We start from the raw sequence: 12,365 nt of genomic DNA, 5'->3' as shown, positions 1-12,365 counted from the left end.
CATGTGCCTGTGAGAAAGAGGAGTCTTTCTCTGGCTAAAAGAACAGAGCCAAGGGGGAGCTAGCTACTACAGCAGAAAAACCTCTGAAGCTTTTTGAATTTTCGGGAGAATTAATATATTTACCGGCTCAGTTCCAAAAATGTATTGATGTGGAGAAAAAAAACCAAGGTCACTTGACTCAAAATCAGAAAAGGGAAACAAAACCAGCCTTCTGTGGCTCCCTGTTTACCCACCTACCTCTGCGGCCACCGCTTCCCACAGCTGACCTGGCTGAACTGAAGTGGCCTCAGGCCTTGGTCTTCCTTAAGCCTAGATATTTCTGCGTCCATGACCTGATAGTCCTTCCTTCCAGCCTTTGCAAGACTCTCCTCCTCCCCACTAGGCCTCTGATCCCTCCAAGTTGAGCTAGAGAAGTGGACCTCAACCTATGGGTCGCCATCCCTTTGGGGGGTCAAAAGACCCTTTCACAGGGGTCGCCGAAGACCATCAGAAAACACAGATATTTACATTGCAATTAAGAGCAGTAGCAAAATTACAGTTATGAAGTAGCAACAAAAATAACTTTATGGTTGGGGGTCACCACAACATGAGGAACTAACTGTATTAAAGGTTCGAAGCATTAGGAAGGTTGAGAAAACCACTGATCTAGAGTGTGATCTTTGCTTCCTCCCTGGGATGAGTGAGAAAGGAGAAGAAACTATTTCGACCATCATTTTGGTGTTTAACTTACAAAATAGTTAAGGCCATCCCATTTCCTCCATTTTGTACTATCATTTTGTCCCCCTTGTGTGGCCTTATGTGGGGATTCTGCACTTATATGCACGTCTCTGGTCTGTTCACGTGAAGAGAAGGCCCGGGAAATTGAGGAAGCCAGCAAAGAAATGCACAGAAGACGACATTCTCCAACTTTGTAAAACAGTCTTAATGGTGTCCTCCCAGCTCCCATCTGCTTCCCACACCATAGATCACAGCAGGCAGGGGCTGCAGAGTGTCTCCCACATGGGCTTGCTCTTGTTCTCTGTCTGTGTGCTCCTGAGGAGCTGATGTGAACAAAATAGGCTGTCAAACTGTGCTTGGTGGAGCCAGAGAATCTTTTTCTGTTGATCAGGTGACTTTCTTTCCCACAAAAAGTGTGTGAGAGGATCACCAGCATCGCCTTCAAGAAGTCTCATTAGAAATTTGAATCTCAGCCAGGCGGTGGTGGTACACACCTTGAATCCCAGCACTCGGGAGGCAGAGGCAGGCAGATCTCTATGAGTTCAGAGTTTGAAGCCAGCCTCGTTTACAGAGCGAGTTCCAGGAGCCATGGCTACACAGAGAAACCCTGTCTTGAAAAACCAAAAAAGGAAGAAGAAAAAAAAAAGTAGAACTCAGAAAACTGGAATTGCGTTTCACCAGATCCCCAGGTGACTCATGTGCATATGAAGTTAGAGGCTCAAAGGTTACTTTGGGAGTCTGAGGAGTAGTTAGTTGGAGAGTTCATCAGCTGTGTCAGGACCCATTCTTTGGAGGTCCATTGTGCTGGACACCTTTATCAGTATTCCCTTGTTACACTAATGTGCACTCCAGAACCAAACACTGAAACATTCTCCCCTCCTAGAGAGTCCCAAACCACATCTTTGCCTTCTTGCATGGTTGTTCAATGAATAAACAAATTGGTGAGTGGACGGATGAATGGTATTTCATAGTCATTCTTCTATTCCCTGCTTGCTCAGGGTTGCCCCCTGAACTTGAAGTTGGGTATAACCGAGCGATTAGCACTCCATAGAAAAAAAATATCACCTACCACCTACTAGATCCGCCCCTGACATTCCTTTCTGGTCTCCTTAAATCTCACTCCCTGAGGCTAACTACTGTCTGTGATTTGTGTATCACTTTGACCCATTTTGCTGTTGATATTTCTTATATATAAGTGATATAAGATTTTCCTACTTAGCTCTTTAGGCTGAATGGTGTCTGTGGGATTCTTCCATATTGCTGCGTATAGTTCTAGATTGTGTATTCTCAATGCTGTCCAGTGTTTCCCCGTGTGGACACACCAGAGTTCGTCTATTCCACAGTGGATGGCCTCTGAGATAGTTTCAGACTCGGCTATTATGACTGGTGTTTCTACGGGCATTCTCCTGAATGCCTGTTGGTGAACGGACCGTAGCCAGATTTTGCTGTGTTGTTTTGGAAAAGGGACAGCTGCAGCTGCATCTGGGAATTTCCCTGTGGGCCTACTTCACCACACAAGAACACTGATTGCAGCAAGGATACTCGAGTTGGTGTGATTTTTCTACACATCCAGCAGCTGCCTGGCTCAGGGAGGGGCGACAGTATGGGAAACAGCTACTGTCGAGTTACAGGGAAAAGGTCTTTGCAGCGCTGGGACTCCAGGCTTACCTGTTGCTTTTGTCTCTTATCTAGGTGTGCCGGGTTGCAAGCTCAGCTCTACCCGTATTGGTCTGACTCAGAGATTTCAGCTCTGCTTACGTTTTTCCCAGTAACTATCCAGGGCTATTTCATCAGAACAGGAACTTACACCTTTGTCCCAAGCACCTGAAACCTGAGGAGGGTGTGGCAAGCAACGGCAGGATTTCTGTGGGCTTTGAGCTCAGCTTCTCTTGTCCGCAGGGTAGTTTCTTCCTTTGCTCATGACATGTTTGTAGGGGTGAAGGACCCACTATGGAAGCCTTTCCTCCTACGTGTTCTCGTCTACAAATCCACATTTGAGGAAGTCCGACTGTGTTAGTTCTCACTGGGGGCCAGTCTTACTTGATTCAGAGTTGAACAAACCCACGCAAGGAACCCATGGGGGCTAGGCTACAGCTGAGTGGCAGAGAACTTGCCCAGAAATTGTGAGGCCCTGGGTTCAATCCAGAAAAACAAACAAAACACCTAATCCAGTTGGCTGTGTATTTGTGTGTGTGTGTGTGTGTGTGTGTGTGTGTGTGTGTGTGTGTATGTATGTAGGGAGGTTGCACATGCTGCATGCAGGCAGGCCTGTGTGCATGCAATGTCAAGGCCAGGGGTCAACCGCTGGGGTCGTCCCTCCAAATGCCATCTATCTTGCTCTCGAGCCTGGCCAGTGAATCCCAGGGATTTGTGCCTCTGCAGTCGGGGAATGACAAATATGTGTCACAGTGCCTAGCCTTTGGATGGGAGTTCCAGGTCTGAGCTCAGGTCCTCCTGCAGACAGGGCAAGCACATAACTGACTAAACCCTACCTCCCCAACCCTCGGGGGCCTGGCCTTTCTCCTTCTCACACTTATGTGTCTCTGTCTCTCTTTAACCCACTGACAAATTATAAGCACGCACAATGACGGAGTGGGAATGTAGGCTATGAGTTTTTAGTATGACTTGGAGTGTCCGAACAGAGAGAACCAACCTGTCTGTCACTTCACCTCAGACATCTGGTGTCCTCTGGGATGAGAACGCTCTCCATCCACCCTTCTTCCAGTGACATTCCAGCACACTGCACTCAGCTCCAAGACGTACTCACTATACTGTGCAAGAGTCCTCAAAAGAGGAGAGAACTGACTCCCCCAGTCTGAGGCTTTGTGCTCTGGAGATGGAACTACACACAAACTTCCGTGGCTCCACAGACCAGCCTCCCCCGCCCTCCAAGATGCTTTCTCCTGCCGTCCAGAGAAGCTGTTCCTGCAGCCAAACTCTACTTCCTTTGTCTCAGGACACCAAACCACTCTCTGCTCCCTCCACAAGGGCCATTTTCTGAGAAGGCTCTCAGCAGCCGGTTGTCTCTCCTCTGACCCCGATCTTTTTCTCCATAAGCATCTTCCCAGCCTTGTTCCTTAATATCCAGATTGGGACCTTTATAGACACCTGCGTGCACAAATATTTATTCCCCACTGTTCACCAACTCCGCCTTTGCTTTCTCCCCCAAGCCAACACTCACAGAGCTTCCACAGTTAGACGCTCTAGACTTACAATTGGATGGAACCGCTAGACTCATAGATTCCACCATGGTCACACAGGGACACTTGGCCTGTTTGTTTCTGCTGTGAGCAAGTGTCATTTTATTTTTCAGTTCAGTATTATGTCACCCCCTCAATTTTATGTCAGCCCCCATAATTTTATGTCACATCCCAATGTTATGCATTTAGTTGGTGATTTCACTGTTTAAAATATCCCACACTAGCTTGGCATGGTGGCACACGCCTTTAATCCCAGCCCTTGGAGGTTGAGGCAAGTGGATCTCTGAGTTCAAGTCCAGCCTATTCTACACTGAGCGTTCTAGGCCAGCCAAGGCTGGATGGTGGGTGCCAACCTGCTGTCTGGTGCTCATTTGTTCAAGACTAGAAAGTGCTTTAGAGAGGACACACTAGTGTTTCATAAGCTGGGGTCAGGCATAACTTAGTCTGTTGGTTGTGAGTCCAATGTTAACGAGCCAGCTCTCTATTGCAGAATGCATCTTTAAAGAAAAACACATATAAAATGAGAGTATGTATGGATTAGCTGGTGAAAATATTGTGACAGGAGCCTGTATGTCCCTTGAGAGCCACGGCTCGGTGTTCACTAACTTAGCATTTACTGGAGCTTTTCCAACCATAGCGCCTGTGAATAGTGAGAGCGAGCACACATAGGTAGAAGTTCTTCAATTCTCTCACGGCGTCCAGCTTGATACAAACAGCACAGTAGACCCTCACCAGAAGATGAATAAAAAGAAGCAGGGGTCGAAAGAGGGACAAAGCAGGAGAGGACGGCAGGAAAATAAAAACACCCCGAAAACAGAGGTGGTGGTTTTTCGGAAGAGGGCAACTTCCCGGAAACATCCAAGTGTCATTTTTTTCAGGCTCCTCTTTTATTATTATTTTTTAAAGCTTTGTTTTTATTACTTTTAACTTTGGGGTGTGTGCATGTTCGTGCAAGTGCCCATGGAGGTCAGAAGAGGCTTCTTGGAGCTGAAGTTTACAGGAGTGCTGGGAACCAAACTCAGGCTGTGTGGGAGAGCAGGGTGTTCTCTTAACTGTTGAGACATCTCTCCAGCCCACTCTCTTCTTTATTTCCTTCCTTATTTAATATGTGTTTATTTTATATTTTATGAGTCATAATCTTAACTTCTTCAAATTTATTTTTAACTGTGTTTACAGAGACTTTTTTTTGCTTTTTTCTTTTTTTCCGGAGTTGAGGACAGAACCCAGGGCCTTGCGCTTGCTAGGCAAGCGCTCTACCACTGAGCTAAATGCCCAACCCCGCAACTTTTTTTCCCATAATTTTGTATTGATTCTTCATGAATTTCACATCATGCACCCCAATCTCACTCATTTCCTAGTGTGTCCATCCCTTCCCTCCAACCTTCTAACTTCCCCCAAAAGAAAATAGAAATTAAAAAAACGAAACAAGTCTTGCCGTAGATACTGTGGTGTGTCACGGTGTGCCTAACCAACTTTATTTGCAAATGTTCATTGCAATGAGTCCTTGGTTTGGTTCGAGTCTTCTGCTATACCATCAATATTGGATCTTCACCAAGGCTCCTCTCAGACTGTTGCCCTGTGTCGTGGAGATCCTGAAGTTCTTGCAGGACTGGCCCCCACATGTCCCAGGAGTTCTTGGCTGGGATAGACATTGGGGTGAGCCAACTCAAAGCCCTGGATCTGGGCATGGGGGTTAGTTGAGCTGGTGAGCTTGCCAGCTCTCCCGCCCTGCCCAGGCAAGGGATGAGATGGAACCTCTCCCTAATGCCACATCTGGTGAGGGGCGGGGCCAGTTCTCCCTAGTATCACATCTGGTGAGGGGCGGGACCAGCTGTCCCATCTCTTCTTTGTTTCTAAGGAAAGAAAACCACTGGATTAGGAAAAAAAATTATGAAATCAGAAATTAACTGATGGTTTATGATCAATTTGTCTGTTCGTAATGGCCCCAACACAACAACCTTCCAGATTCCTTTGAGGTTTTCAACCTTTCCCTGACTCGGAAGTGAGCAACGGTGAGGATTGATATAAGTGGATTGGTAAAGACGTTAATGGGGGTGGGGGTGGGGGTGGGGATTGCCTAGCAAACGCAAGGCCCTGGGTTCAGTCCTCAGCTGGGGGGGGGGGGATGATAATGGTCCTGAATGAAGAGGAGAAGGTCAGAGAGCAAGCCTCCCCATCTTCACAACCAATTATAAGCAAGTGCCGGGGGAAGTATGGGCAGCCAAGGCCGTCCTGAGGAGGCTTCAGGTGGGAATGGGGGGCATAACATTGGGGGTGGTGGTGGATAAAAATCGTATTTTAAGTGGGAAAGAGCCCGCTGCTTACTGAGTTGTGTGTAGGCTCTACTGTTTGGTGGAAGGTAAGACCTGTCAGCCAGGAAATTGTGTGGTGAGTTGAGGCAATTTCTGAACAGTGTTGACAGAGCAGTTTGGTTCCTTCTGACTGCTGGCAACAAAATGAGAAAAGAAAAGGTGAGTTAAAGAAGAAATCATTGAGCAAAAAAGGAACCAGGACTTACGGGTGAAAAAAAATCTCAACTGTATATAATGCAAACTCCTAAAGCGCGTTCTGAAGAAACAGCTGTGGGTAGGGCTTGATAAGGAGGTTACCCTGAAAGCAAAACATTGTTTCACCCAGGCATGGCAACAGAAGCCAGGAAAGACAATGGGAAAATACCAGCAAAAACAGTACCAGCTGGGACCAGAGGGAGCAGAGAAACCCAAACAGGAGGAGGCAAGTTCCTGAAAAAAAAAAAAAAAAAAAAAAAAGCTTGTCAAGACAAGGCTGGAAAGACCCTTGGAAGGGACCCAAAAGCAACTGTGACATCGCCCGACCGCCACTCCCCCTGCAGATCCAGAGTGCGTGCACCCATGGGAACAAGGGTCATGTGTCCCGTGTCGTCGTGGTGTGTGTGTGTGTGTGTCTGTCTGTCTGTCTGTCTGACCCCAGCTTCAGAGGACTCTGCTAGGTAGCACAGTCCCAGGGAGGAACCCTCACGGAGAGCTGAAGGAACAGCGCCAGCCCAAAGGATGTTAATGTGCCAGCGCCTCCGGAAGATGGGCCTAATGCCTTAGAGCATCTACGAAGTCAGAAACGGTTATTCTCGAGTTACTTATGGTCTACTGGACTCACCCCCGACCCCCTTTCCCTTCCCATTTCTCATACTTAGAATAGAGGAAAGGCCTGGGCCTTCTCTACTGTTTTATTTAGGGAGAACAGAACTTGTCTGGGTGCACATCTGGAAGACTGCAGAGAACGTTTGAGCAGCTGGAAAGGAGTTTGTTTCCGGATGAGTCTCAAGTCTCACACATGTTTGACTGAGGTCACATTTTGACGAGACCTGAGAGCTAGATTTGGAGACTGTTGGGGCAGGGGAAAAAAAAAAAAAAAAAAAAAAAAAAAATATATATATATATATATATATATATATACATATATATATATATATATATATATATATATATATATATATATATATATATCATACAAGAAAATCATGAATCTGAGAGTCCCGTGGGCAGAATGATATGGACTAAATGAGCTCCGCATCCTGATTTTGCATGTTGAGTTTTAAGATGATGGTTTAAGGATGCGAGAATGCTAATTATGTCTCTACGGGGTCAGAAAGGTGGTGGTACCCTGCATCGGTTCCCTTATGAGAAAAGGAAGAGAGACCTGAGCTTCCTCTCCACTTAATGAGTATACAGCAAGAAGACGCTAACCAGGAAGGGGCCCCTCAGCAGATAACACATCTGCCGGCGCTTGGGTCTTTGCTCTCCCAGGCTCCAGAACACTGAGAATATTTGTAGTTCTATCATGGCAGCCTGCATGGACTGAGATCCTCTCTTATGCGTGTGTTCCGAATGCTAAATTGGGGCTTCAGTTGTAAAACACGATCATAGAATTCTGAGTTTCCCAAGTATCCACAGATGATTATGAGAGTACACATGGTTTTATCTGGGGGCCTGGGAAAAGCTGGCCCCTTGAGGAAAGATGAAGGGCTGATGAACAAAATACAGTTGTGATACCTGGTGGCCGCGGTGGCGCACGCCTTTAATCCCAGCACTCGGGAGGCAGAGGCAGGCGGATCTCTGTGAGTTCGAGGCCAGCCTGGGCTACATTGTAAGTTCCAGGAAAGGTGCAAAGCTACACAGAGAAACCCTGTCTCCAAAAACAAAACAAAACAACAACAACAAAATACAGTTATGTGGACTTCTCACAAGCCATGCCTGTGCAACGGGCCAGGTACACAGATAACACTCTGGACTTTGCATCTTGAGCAAGCACTCAGGTACTTGCTGCATACATGTGTCTATCACACAGTGGGACCCATTCCTGAACAAATGTGTGAAGTCTGGGTAAGTGATGGCCAGGGAAAATGTTTCCAATGCGGTTGATGGCAGATAGCAATGAACTTCGAAAACAAAACACAAATTCAGAAGAAGAACTCACACTTTGTTCTGGTCTGAGTGTTTTTGTCCTTCCGAGATTTACCCACTGAACTCCTAACCCCCGGGTTAGGTACTGATAGGGTGGTACCTTTGGGAAATCACCAAGTCAGCAGGGTGGGGCCCTCATCCTTGTGGTTAGCATCCTTATGATGAAGCCTTCCCTGTCCCTCCATCGTGTGAGGATACAGTGACATTGCACCAGTTTAGAGCATGGAAATGGGCTCAGGACTAATTTTGCTGGCGGCTGCAGCTCAGATTTCCCAGCCTCTGGAATGATAAGAAATACATTTCTGTTTTTCCCATGGCGTGTAGTACATGCCATTTGGTTTTGGAAGCCCAGAGGGATGCTGACACACTTGAACCTCCCAGGCATATTTCCAAAGGGGGATGGATCCATCACATGGTACACAAGACAGCTGTCCATACGGAGGCTCTTGAGTCCACTGTGGCTGGTGATCTGTACAAGGAGGCTCTGGGGTTTCCTGACCCCAGAAGTGGAAGAAGTAGAAGCCACTGGAAAGTGACCTCTCTAGCCTTTGACCATTTCAATCATATCTTTAGTTACACCGACCAATTCCGATTTGATGGGCAGAAACTTCACAATGACACAGAAGGACCAAAAAAGTCGTTAGAAGCCACTTAGAAACTTGTATCATGAAGTATTATTATTATTATTATTATTATTATTATTATTATTATCATCATCATCATCATCATCATCATCATCATCATCAACCTTATTTCAGGGGGAAGAAATTAAGGTTCTAATAAATGAATATTATCTCAGATCACTCAACTTGAACAGGCAGAGCTAGGTAGGGCTGAAAGCCAGACAAAGGGACCCCAGACCACATCCTTTTTTTTGCACAGCCCTGTGCCCTGACCCCACCACAGGCTTTTGTTTCCCCCTGACTTCCTTCCCTCCCTGCTGCATGGCAAATTGAAAATGAGATGGATTTCCTTTCACTTAGACTGTTTCAAAAGCCATTGTTCCTTAAGGGAGGAGGTTGGAGGGTTTCCAAAGACTGAAATATCCAGAGAACATCTGGCCGTGGTCTCTCACACATACACACTTAGGAGCACACCAGGAAAAGCAAGACCATCGGTCCCACCTCAGGGCTTGACATTCTTAACATGAATATAAGGCCCAAGAGTCCGTGTGCACCATTCTGTGTGGGATTCTTTTTTTTTTTTTTGCTGCAGCTGAGGACCGAACCCAGGGCCTTGCGCTTGCTAGGCAAGCACTCTACCACTGAGCTAAATCCCCAACCCCAACTGTGTGGGATTCTTTGGGTTGTTTCGTCACATGAAAACCCGTGAGCCATGGAAAGCAACACTTGGCTCAAAGAATTCTGTAAGAGCAGACCTTGGGAACCCAGGGCCAGAAAGACAAATGATATTTGTATAAGATGTGTTACTGTGAGATAACAGCATGGCTGTACACACACACACACACACACACACACACACACACACACACACACGGTACAATGATGGAGCTGGAGTGTAAACTACATATGATATTACCTGGGTTACAGTAACCATTAAAAAGTAAAACTGTGCTATTCATTTGTTTGGATCCCTCTAGCCAAATTTGTTGTAGACGGTCATAGCAGTGCATTATTTAACAAGCAATACTTACTTTGCTTTATTATATACAGTTAATGTTTTTTTAGCACGTTCTGTGTGCCAGGGCCTGTTCTAGGTGCTCTGGACACATCAATATCATTCAGTTAAGCCTGATAAGGACTGTAGGAATAGGCGTGCTCCCGTAAATTCAACACTGAGGCTGAGGCAGGAGAATTGACCTTCAGACCGGGTTGCTCAGTTACTCACAGCCAGGAACTCAGTATGCAGCCCAAGCTGGCCTAGAACTTGGAGTAATCCTCTTGCCTCAGTGGCCCAAGGGCTGAGACTAACAGGAGGGAAGCCAGCTCTGTGTGAGAAGGGGTAGGCGGCGTGTGTGTGTGTGTGTGTGTGTGTGTGTGTGTGTGTGTGTGTGTGTGTGTATGTGTGTAGGTGGTTGTATGTGCACGTGGAGGTCAGATGTTGCTGTCTGATGTCTTCCTCAATTGCTCTTCACCTTACTATCTGAGACAAGGCCTCTCACTGAACCAGGATCTCACTTTTTGGCTAAACTGCCTGACCGGCCGGCCCCAAAAAACCCTCCTATCTCCACTTCTCCAGTGCTGGCGGGGCGAGGCTTTTTTTCATGGGTTCTGGGTTCTGAACTCAGGTCCAGAACGCGGGTCCTCACACTTAAGCACTTTACTGAATGAGCCGCCTCCCCAGCCTGGCTCAGAGCCTTGCTTTAAATCAGGCCTTGCTAGGCACAGGAAGGCACAAGCCCTGGCCGTTCACACCACGAGACCCTCTCCTCCCCATTTGCACCCTCAACTCTGACTACCGAGCAAGCTTCTGAGTCAGCTCAGACGTCCCTTCTGTGAGGACACCTTCTATGACCCGGGTACAGACTTGGGCCCTGAGTGCTGTGTCGTCTGTGCCTTGTTCTCACTGTGGAGACTTTTCTTTACTCTTTCTTTCTAGTATTAAATAAAGATGTCATTGGCCCGAGGCTGTCTCTGTACTCCGGAGTTTCTCTACAACAAACAACAACCTAAGGTATTTCAACACACTGAAACCTAATTTAGGAATATATTTTTCTAACAGCTAGTCATAAGCCAGTGCCTGGCAGCAAACTCATTTTGCCGTGCCCAAGTAAGACAGACGTTGCTTCTTTGTTAGCGTCTGGAAGCTTGCTGTTGGTAGTGCCGCTTGGCCCGGCTCTCCACACTGCTGCCTGATTCATGAAGCATTCTTCGCTCAAATAAACAATATTGAATTTAATGTGCCTAAACTTTGCAACAGTAGCTCCCAATCTGGCCTCCAGTCTCCCTTCTCTGGCTAACAACAGTTCCGTGACCCACATTCCCTACTAGGGAGGTAGCTCAAGTGAGTCAAGTCAGGCCAAGGAGAACAAGGAACAGCCACAGTTCAGAAGTGACCATGTGACCCGGGGCCGGCTAGCTGTGGTGACTCCTGAGTGGGAGACAGAGCAGAAGAGAGCCAGCCCGAAGCTGCTAGCAGACTGGTCTTCGTGGGCTGCTGAGAATGAAGCCAAATGGATAGAGCCTGCTAGTGAGACACTCGATCCTCTCGACAGGGTGCTACAACATCTAAGATATAGCCTAGTTTTTTTGTTTTTGTTTTTTGTTTTGTTTTGTTTTGTTTTGGTTTTTTGAGACAGGGTTTCTCTGCGTAGCTTTGCGCTTTTCGTGGATCTCACTCTGTAGACCAGGCTGACCTGGAACTCACAGAGATCCGCCTGCCTCTGCCTCCCGAGTGCTGGGATTAAAGGCGTGTGCCACCACCACCTGGCTAGCCTAGTGTTTTATTCACTAACAAAAACCAGTTTAGGCTTATCAGTAAAGTGCTTTGCTGTGCACGTGTGAGGATCTGAGCTCAACCTCAAGCACCCATGTAAAGCACTGGATGTGGTGGGGCATGCTCAGAATCCCAGCACTGAGGAGGCATGGGCAGAGGGGATCCCTCGACAGCCAACCTAGCCAAATTGGTGAGCCTGGGGTTCCGGGCTGCAGTGGCAGAGCATAACAGAACACCAGCCGTAGCAAAAGCACCAGGCCAAACAGCGTCTTCTCCTTCTCTAAGCACCAGCCAAGGTGGCATCCCTCAGGAGACCCGCGAGCTCAGCACCCACTCGCCAGCTCCAGGGCTTGTGGCAGGGAGGAAGGAGCAGGGGCCTTCTTAGTCTCCTGCACATCCCCCCCCCCAAAGGCAGCCAGACCTGATTTAAGCTCCAGACAGCTGCCCCAAGCCTGTCCTGAGACAGAAAGGGAGCACCAGATGCTCAGCTCTAAGATTCCTGCGCCTCAGCCCTCGGGCCACATTACTGGCCTGCAGGCTCCACGGATATACAGTGTCAGCCGAATGTGGCCTCCATTAGCTCTTGATGGTGAAACAAAACCAGAAATCTGTC

Source organism: Onychomys torridus, chromosome 20 (assembly GCF_903995425.1).
Source record: "Onychomys torridus chromosome 20, mOncTor1.1, whole genome shotgun sequence".
Taxonomy (NCBI): domain Eukaryota; kingdom Metazoa; phylum Chordata; class Mammalia; order Rodentia; family Cricetidae; genus Onychomys; species Onychomys torridus.
The sequence above is the reverse complement of the archived record's forward strand: the minus strand, read 5'-3'. Positions refer to the sequence as shown.